The sequence below is a fragment of the Schistocerca cancellata genome, chromosome 5, assembly GCF_023864275.1.
Source record: "Schistocerca cancellata isolate TAMUIC-IGC-003103 chromosome 5, iqSchCanc2.1, whole genome shotgun sequence".
NCBI classification, from domain to species: domain Eukaryota; kingdom Metazoa; phylum Arthropoda; class Insecta; order Orthoptera; family Acrididae; genus Schistocerca; species Schistocerca cancellata.
In genome coordinates this window covers 242,997,790-243,008,084 of record NC_064630.1, presented here as the reverse complement: position 1 = coordinate 243,008,084, position 10,295 = coordinate 242,997,790, and positions in this window count along the sequence as shown.

The following is a 10,295-nucleotide window of genomic DNA, read 5'->3' as shown; positions in this document are numbered from 1 at the left end:
GTAGTAATGAGTAATGATGGTAACATTATTTGCCAGTAAGTAGATGATGATGATGGTCGGTTTCTTGGGCACTCAACTGCACCTGTACAAAGTCCCAATTTTTACACAGTCCAATTTTTACACAATCCACTCTAGCCATTGTCACAAATGACGATGATGATGATGATGAAATAATGAGGACAACACAAACACCCAGTCCCCGGGCAGAGAAAATCCCCAACCCGGCCGAGAATCGAACCCAGGACCCCGTGGTCCAGAGACAGCAATGCTATCCACTAGGCCACGAGCTGTGGACCAATAAGTTGATGGAAATAAAATGTGTGACTGACAAAGTGTTTTCAAATGTGCATTAAAACTGTTTCTCATCTACAACTCCTTCCATAATCTAGAGGAATCGTAGAGCAGAAATAAGTAGTCAATGCAGACTTCTAAAGCAATATGATAGTGTCTGTGGAACATGTGACTAGTCCCTAATAACTCCCCCGGCAATCCTCAAATGTGAAGAAATTATGCCTATAGTTTTTCTTGTGCCAGAGTCGGGAGTATCGCAGGTAAGTACTATAATTCACAGTCTTCCAACAGAACTGTATTCTTACTCATTTCATCTATTTCCCTTGGCAGTCTTGACCACTTCCTTGCATTTAATGAGCCAAGATTATTCAGCCAACAGTTCTAAAATATTCATAATACCAGTGCCAGTGTTTTACCTGGCCATGACATCAAATGTTGACAATAAAATGTACTGATAACTTAAGTACAGACCATAGCAAAAAAGTATTGTACGACATAATCATAAGTAATGGCTCAATCAGTGTGTTTAGAGAGAAATTATGGGAAGAATGCTGGGGAGAAGTTTGTAAAGCATTGAGTGTTGATGGTAAATTTAGCTCTTTGTTAAACATATTTCTGCAGCATGTTGAGTCTTATCTTCATGTAAAACAAATATGGGTACAGTTTAATAGAAGTGAGGGTGGATGGATAACCTGAGATTAAAGTATCTTTTGTCAGGAAGGGAGAGCTCTAACTAATTCAGAGCTTAAGCTCCATTAGCATAAGTATTGTCAAATACTCAAATCTGCTGTTAAAAAAAGCAGAAGTCATGCACTATGCTCAAACAACCAAATGGAGTCTGAAACCTGTTTGGTCAAATTGAAACAGCTAATAGTGGGTCTACACCAGTTATATTGAGGTAGGCAACCAATTGTTGGAAATGTGTTATGGATTACATAGCGTACACCACATAACAAGAGTGCATCTCTTGTTCAAAGTGACAACCACCAGTCTCAATGTATGCCTGGCAACAGCACATGGAGTTATGCCACACTCTACCAAAGATCCCTGTTGCCTGTTATAATAGGAGACAGGCAGGTTGGACCCTAGCAAGCAGGTCTTCATCTGTTTCTAGGGGGATTTCATACACCGACATCTTGATGAAACCCCAGAGGGAAAAGTCCAGAGGCATGAGATCTGGCAATCATGCTAGCCATGGGACAGGACCTCCTCTTTCAATCCGATGATGTGATAGGGTTATGTGGACACTCAGGTGCTCTTGGACATTAACACTGAAGTGGTCTGGTGCATGTTGAAATCACATCTGAGGGTTACAGTCGTCAAAAACTGTGGCAGCTCCTCTCACAGGAATGCCAGATAACGTGGACCAGTTAAATGGGGAGGCAACAAATAAGGCCCTATTAGGTGATCTTGGACAATGTTTGCCTCTATGTTGACCGAGAATCATTGCTGGTGACCACTGATGTGGATGGCATGGGGATTGTTCTCATTCCAGACATTACTGTTGTGGCTGCTGAAAACATCAGGAGTGAATGAGGCCTCATCTGTAAACTATAAAGACTGTATGAAGTTTGGTGCTACAGTACTGTGGGGGATAATCCATTGAGAGAAGTGAACATGGGTCAAAATCCAATGGTCTCAGTGCTCACACAGGTTTCACCAGTAGTCTCCACACTGCACCCTTCAGAGTGCGCGTTTTACAGGCAAACTGACAGTTGGTTATTGCTGCGTTGCCAGACATGTGATCCAACACCATCTCCTCAAAGTCTGGTGTTGGTACATGTCTTTGGCGGGAACCTTGGCCAGCTCTCTGTGGCATGAACAAACCTGACTCTCATAAGGTGGCATCCACAGAGGTAAAATTCTTTCAGTTAGGATGATGCCAGTTGGGAAAGCATCCTCTGTACATTCATGTTGCTTTAAGGGCACTACATCATGCTGCACTGTACATTAAATGCATGTCCATTTTTGACTATGCGTTATGCTCTGTACACAGTAACACCCCTCACCAAGGACACATCACATCACAAGCTGTCTTGTGCAATGGACACTGTGGCTGGTAGTGTGTGTGTGGCACAGGCTAATTTGTTGGTGTGATGCATGTGATCATTACATGATACTTGCACTATGAGTAAGTGGGAACAGTATATCTGGTGGTCAGGGTTGTACGCTGTTTATTACCTACTGGCTGTTCCAACATACATACAACACACACCCGGGATGTTTGTGACAGTGTGGCAGAACTCCATGAGCCATTGTGATAACATGCATTAAGACTGGAAGCCATCACTTTGAATGATTATTATGAGCTACACTGTTGTTATGCAGTGTACGCTGTGTATGTCTATAGCACAATAAATATACATTTCTGACCATTGCTTCGCTATCTCAATATAATCAGATGTAATCTCACTGCCACTTATTTCAATTTGACCCGAAAGGTTTGAGACACCCTGTATTTTACTCCAAGAATAAGACAAAAGCTATTTGGAACATTTTAACATAAGAAACTAACAAAAATAATGATCCTATGAAAAGGAGCCCCAGAAAAAGTTTTTGCATAATGCTGACACTTTTAAAATATTTTCCTGATAGTGGCAGCAAATATAGCAATCATTAAAGATGACTAAATACAGATGCATTAGATTTGCTTGTACACACTGCATGTGCTGCTAACATAAATTAGTTTTGAAAGTATAGTCCCCAAGCAAATTAGAAAATTCATCAGGTCACAAAAAAGTAGTAATTCTGCTGGCCATGATGATGTTTCAAGTAGAATATTGAAATATTGTCCTGACTTTATAGGGTTACCTGTAAGTTAATATTTGTAATGATTAGGTGACTAAGCATATTGTCTGACAGTCTTAAATATTATGTAGTAGCATACATCTACAAAACTGTACATATGAAACCACCTCTGATTACAGACATGTCACTCTTTCCAGAATTGTCTGAATTAGTGATCTATGATATAATGACAACTTTCTTGCATGGACGGAGTCTTACCTTCATAACAGAGAGCTGAGGGTCTAATTAATAGACTGTTTCACAGACATGAAACTAACCTCAGAATGAGGGTACGTAAACAGTAGGTGCAGTGACTTTAAAAAGAATTTTAAAAAATGCAGTGTTTGCTGACGACTTATATTGAACAGAAATTGCCTGCAATGAAGAGACTACGAAAGAAAATTTGCAAGGAAGACAGATGAGGGAGGTGGTTTGGTATGCTGCATTAATACTACTAATAATAATAATAATTACAACATTAGCCAAAGATTAAGAGATAGACACAAGACAGCAGAGAGTGAAGAGCTTCCTATTTATATCTGTTCTGATACAGTTACACCAAAGAGGAAGATGTATTTGGCAAAAATAAAGACACAAAAGAGTTCACAGCCAAGATATTTTTATCCTAATTTAGTCATTTCCTGGTTTTTTCATTGTAGGAATTCTTCTCATCCTGCCCTACACATTCTCTTCACACCTCTTCATTTGGTTCTGAAAACTAGTGTTTCTGTCACCTTTTATCTATCTGTATGTCTGCTGCAGTACAGTAAGTAGAAGTCTCTTATTGTGTACACAGAAGTATTGTTTCGTGATAAATGTTAATGTGCTCATGGTGATACTAAGCTTAGCAACAGTCTAATAGAAGAAGAACAGCAGCTATTTAAAATAACTTAAGAAGCATAAAGTTCTTTTTCAGAGTTGTGTCTTTCCTGTTAATTTTGTTATGATAAATTAGCTTGAGTGACCACAAACATTTTAGGTGGTAAATTATTAATGCTGTTTTAACAGGTGCTTCATGTTATTGATGTATTTATGACTTGTCTGATATTCCTAAAGGTTCTTGTTAACTGTGGAACCTACAAAACATGATGAGTGAATTAATACAGTGTTTTATGTATTTGTTACATAACTGTGAGAGTAACTGTATACTATTCTGTCTTGTTATGATTTCAAAGTGGTACAAAGATTACCAATTTGCTTTAAATTTTCAGAAATATAAAACGGTATAGTTCACAAAATTAAAACACCTAGAATCCAATGATTAAAATATCAGAGAGAACTGAAATCTGTTCACTCATATAAAAAACCTGAGAGTAGCAATTTATAGGGATATGAAATGGAACAATCAGATATGCTTAGTCATAGATAAAACAGATGGCAGACTTCAATTCATTGGTAAAATACTAAGGAAATGCATCAGGTTGCAAAGCAGATTGCTTACAAAACACTTGTGCGGTGCGTCCTAGAATATTGCTCAAGTGTGTGGGACCTGTGCCAAATAAGATTAATGAGGGATACTGAATGTATACAGTGATGGGCGGCATAAATGACCACAGATTTGTTTGACCCACTGGGCAGTGTCACAGAGATGCTGAAGAAACTGAAATGGCAGACACTTCAAGATAGACACAAAGTACCCCAGTAAAGCCTGGTGAAAGTTTCAAGAACCAGCTTTAAGTAATGAACATAGGAATGTCCTACAATCCCCTATGTACTGCTGTCATAGGGACTAGAAGAACAAGGTTAGATTAACCACAGCACAAGCAGAGACATTTAAGCAATTGTTCTTCCCACACTCCATACCCTGAATGGAATGAGAAGAAGACCTAGTAGCTCATACAATGTGAAGTAACCTCTGCCAAATCATTTCACAGTGGTTTGCAGAATATGGATGTAGATATAATAGAAACAACCATATGGGGACATATAAGATGTAACAAAAAAGTACTGTCAGCCTGGCAGGACACATTTTTGACACGAAGAAGAACAATATGTATTATGGGCATGCATCTGGAGACACTTTTTTTCCATGTTGGAACTCATTTTTTACTACTCTCTATAGTGCATTAATTATGGCAGACACACCAGAGCAGAGCAAATCAGGTATTAAGTTTATTTCCAACAATACTCACATGCATTTTTAATGGCTGTATGATTTTGACTGACTAGTCATTACCAATAGCCCATAAACATTTCTTGACCAATGGCCACACCAAAGCATGCTTGGAGTTGACATTTCTGTGAGGCTCCTGTTAGAGGATACTCACTGATGCAGTCTGTTAATAACATGGCAAGTATAAAGAACAAACCAGTATAGGGTCTACCACATTAAACTCTTTCTTACATTTCAAAATGGACTCTCTTAGCATTGATGTATGGATCAGCCCATCATCACATTGAACGCCATCTCCATTGATGTATCCCAGGAGTATTGTGCATGGTTTCACAGCTTTCAACAATATGGGCATAAAGACATACCTGTTCTGATGCATTAGAGCTCTCAAGTACACTGACAAATAAAAGTCTATGGATTTAGGCCCAAGGGATATCGAGGTAAGGCAATCGGTTCACTGCTTTCTAACCCTTTGTCACAGAATTGGATATTCAGAAAGTAATGAGTATTAACACTGAAACAAGGAGCAGATCCATTTTGCATGAAGTACATATCTGTAGCACTCCTTCTAGCAGAAACAGACTATTCCTTAATGTAGCAGTGCAACTTCATGGCTGGAAGAATATGGGACCGTAAAATATAGACACCAACAATGATGGGCCAAACATTGACAGAGAGAGTCTTTACTGATGACTTGATTTAACAGCTGCAAGGGGATTCACATCAGCCCTTGCGTGGTGACTGACACAGTTTGTAATCTGACCACATTTAACAAAAATCTCATCTATAAACAGCACAGCTGCACAAAATAAGGGTTGACACATTTCTGAATAAACCATTTCTCACACTGTACCTGTGGAGAAAAATCAGTTGCTGATATTGCCTGCACACCCTGTAAACGGTATGGATGTATTAAGCTATCATGTGACACTCACCATATAGTCCTGTAGTAACATTACTTGCTGCCACATTTACCTTACACTGACATTGTTATAGGATTGTCTTCAGTTGCACGAGGAATTGCCTCCTCCATTTGTGGTGTCCTCCTCCCCGTAGACCCGTCTATTTCCAAGTAACAGATTTAACTATTCCACACTTATTAAGCTGACAATCAATTGTTTCAAACATTCTCTCTGGAGTACTTTGTTTCCAAGACTCTCTTTGTTAATGTAAACATTGTGTGGTACAGCAAGGAGCACATGATAATCCATACACCAAGTGGTCACTGCTAACTCTGTATGTATTTGCAAGATTTGTAATGATCTTTTTAAAAGTCAGTGCTAATGTATGTTGTCTACAGATCCAATGAAAATAAATAAATGAATACATGTAACTAAGGCAAATATTACAGTTACATGCTGACCAGATCCATGAAGATCACTTAAAAAGTCATTGCTACACGTAAGTAAGGTAATGGCCTGTGTTGCATGACAGTATTAGATTTCATCAAATGGAAGACAAAGCACTGGCAGTGAATCTAAGAGTTACAATTTAACCATGTGTAACCAGGATGGTATTTTGAACATTTCATGTAAGAATGTGCTGTGAAAAGTTGTAGGAAATGAGTTCCGAAATAGCAATTAAGTGTTTCTGGACCCATTTGCCCATGAACATATTTTTTTTTTCTATACATGTTGGGAAGGCAGTGAGACAGGGTTGTAGCCTATCCCCGATGTTATTCAATCTGTATGTTGAGCAAGCAGTAAAGGAAACAAAAGAAAAATTCGGAGTATGTATTAAAATCCATGGAGAAGAAATAAAAACTTTGAGGTCAGCCGATGACATTGTAATTCTGTCAGAGACAACAAAGGACCTGGAAGAGCAGTTGAATGGAATGGACAGTGTCTTGAAAGGAGGATATAAGATGAACATCAACAAAAGCAAAATGAGGATAATGGAATGTTGTCGAATTAAATCGGGCAATGCTGAGGGAATTAGATCAGGAAATGAGACACTTAAAGTAGTGAAGGAGTTTTGCTATTTGGGGAGCAAAATAACTGATGATGGTCGAAGTAGAGAGGATATAAAATGTAGACTGGCAATTGCAAGGAAAGTGTTTCTGAAGAAGAGAAATTTGTTAAAATCGAGTGTAGATTTAAGTGGCAGGAAGTTGTTTCTGAAAGTATTTTTATAGAGTGTAGCCATGTATGGAAGTGCAACATGGACGATAAATAGTTTGGACAAGAAGAGAATAGAAGCTTTCAAAATATGGTGCTGCAGAAGAACCCTGAAGATTAGATGGGTAGATCACATAACTAATGAGGAGGTATTGAATAGAATTGGGGAGAAGAGGAGTTTATGGCACAACTTGATAAGAAGAAGGGACTGGTTGGTAGGACATGTTCTGAGGCATCAAGGGATCACAAATTTAGCATTGGAGGGCAGTGTGGAGGGTAAAAATCGTAGAGGGAGACCAAGAGATGAATACACTAAGCAGATTCAGAAGGATGTAGGTTGCAGTAAGTACTGGGAGATGAAGAAGCTTGCACAGGATAGAGTAGCATGGAGAGCTGCATCCAACCAGTCTCAGGACTGAAGACCACAACAACAACATGTGGAAAGTATCCCAAATATTTGGCTGTACATTTCTGTTAAACCCTGAACAATGTTTTAGAGTGATTTAATGTGAGACATATAAGCAAACCATTACTTACCTATCGGAGGTGAAACTCCCAGTACAGCAGATAAATACACCTGAATGTAAATAAAGATAGTATTCCTAATACTTGTGACCATGTGTTCAGTCTGAAATGTAGGTAAGACAAAGTAGTTGAGGGTGTTTAGGATGGTAGAGGGATGAGAGTGTGTGCCAAGTCACTCAGAAGCCAGTTTAAGAGTGACTGACCTTGTCAGAGGAGGAAAGGTGGGTGTGAGGGAAACTTGTTGTTTATTTCTAAGTGTCTATCAAAGAATGATCCTTTTTAAAAATACAAAATGGGTGATTTGTCATTCAATTGGTATCAAAATGGCACAGTATGCACACTAGACATGGACAGCATTAGGATGCACTACATAATTTTGTTTTTATGTATCCATTCTGCAGTAGTACCCATCTCTAATGACTTGACTGTCAACAGAATGTTAGACTCTAATCTTGCAATATCCCAATATCAAAAGCTATATTTTATGATTTTAGCTGAATTCTGCAACATCAGGAAAGTATTTTCTTTTTTACATTAAAAGTCACAGTAATCACATTATCCAAACAGTTCCTTTCTGCTGTGTTTTCATCACTTCACTGAAACTCTTCAGTTGCACTTCGATGAAGGACAAAGTAAGAACATACAACACAGCAATGTCTCTTTTTGGAAAAAAGGCTTTCTAAGAATTACATGTTTCTTGTTTCATTGTTTCTAGCAAATGTTTAGCATTTTGTCAAATGATATCTCATTTATGACTGTTGCAAGTCTGCTGACCATAATTACCTGTTACACAGTATTGTTTTTTTAGTGACCTGGGCTTCTGTAATCTTTACTTCTCAACTCTTTATTTTAAAATAATTTTTATTCAGTTCTACCAGTTTAAGCTGGGTTGCTTCACTTGTTAGTATGCTAATGCTCTTCTTGTTCTTGGCCTTCTGCTTTGTACACAGTTATTTAATTGTGGAAATAATTATTTCTCTTATAGTACTGTGTGTCTAGCCGATAACTTGTAAGGTAAGAAATAAGATTAAATTAGATACATTTCTCGTTCAGTGGTCCCACAGCTATGGTATGTCTGAAATATTTAGTAGTAAGTGGGTTGTCAGAGGGTAAATGAGAAAATTTCTTTGAAAACTTTGCACCCTACTAAATGTGATGTATGTCAAGGTATAGCTCGTAATATATAGAATAGAATCACTTGTGAGGTAGATTTGAGCCATAGTTTTTTTCTTTGAAGATAAAACCCTGATGCAACCATTACTAGCATAGAGGCCAAAACAGGACTCAACAAAATGTCCCTCTGTTACATACAATAATGTGATGACCATTGCAGTGATGATGACACGCCTAATGCTGTCAGAGATGGACTTGGTCCAAAATAGAACTTTTGATATTCATTTTTGTCTGTTAAATTTAGCTAGAATAACCACAAAAAGTTTAAAGCAGTTAAAGAGTAGTTAATTATTAATGCAGTTCGAACAGCTGCTTCAATTTTTTAACAAATCCCCCAATTCCTTCCACATCCCTAAAGGTTCTCCTTCAGAGTGGAATTTACAAAACAAAATGGGTGGCTGGATGGATGGAGAAATTTAATCTATAGCATACTTTTCTTTAGATGTCAGTGATGGTTCTTGATGAGATGTGCAAAAATACAAATGCCCTATAGATTACAAATATTTATGGATGTATTTTTTTTTTTTTTTTTTTTTTTTTGACACTGCATAGTATTGATGTAATTTAGTAGAGATGAGGCAATATTGCTGACTAATGCTAACCTTCAGGAGGTGAAATATTTTGTACTTCAGAGAGACACACACATAAAGGTAGAAGCAATGAAATTATCATAGCTTTCAAAACTATTAGTTCCTTCCCCAGGGAGGTGAATGGGGTTGAGTTGGAGAGATTAAAAAGGAAAGGCAGGTCACTCAGATCCCATTCTATCTTTCTCTTCTACCCAAGAGAAGAGATAACAGATCTTAAAGCTAGAATAATATCATCATTGTTACTTTTATGTGCATGTATCAGCAGTACTACACATTTTGCCACCAAAAGGTAACAACTAGCCAGGGATTCTGTCTCACATTTGTTAGTTTTCTTGACTGAATTTTCCTTTGTTAATGTAATTTCTCCATCAAATGTCTGACGAGGCTAGAACCTACATGTATGATGACACAGCCACATCATGGGCACAAATGTGACAAGTTCATTCATTCACACATCGTATTCCATAAATCTCATCATGAAGGAGAGTCTTCAGAAGTATGGAATGACTCAAGTTATAAATGGCAGAGCCAGCCATGGAAGGCTACTTCTGTAAAACAGACTAACAACCAATTTCAAGTGATGATAATCTACTCACATTGATAATTATGGAATTACATTATTACTATATACCTTAGCATTTATATAACTGAACACAAAAAACTATTAGCTGTCTATGTACTGGGACAGTTAAAAATCTG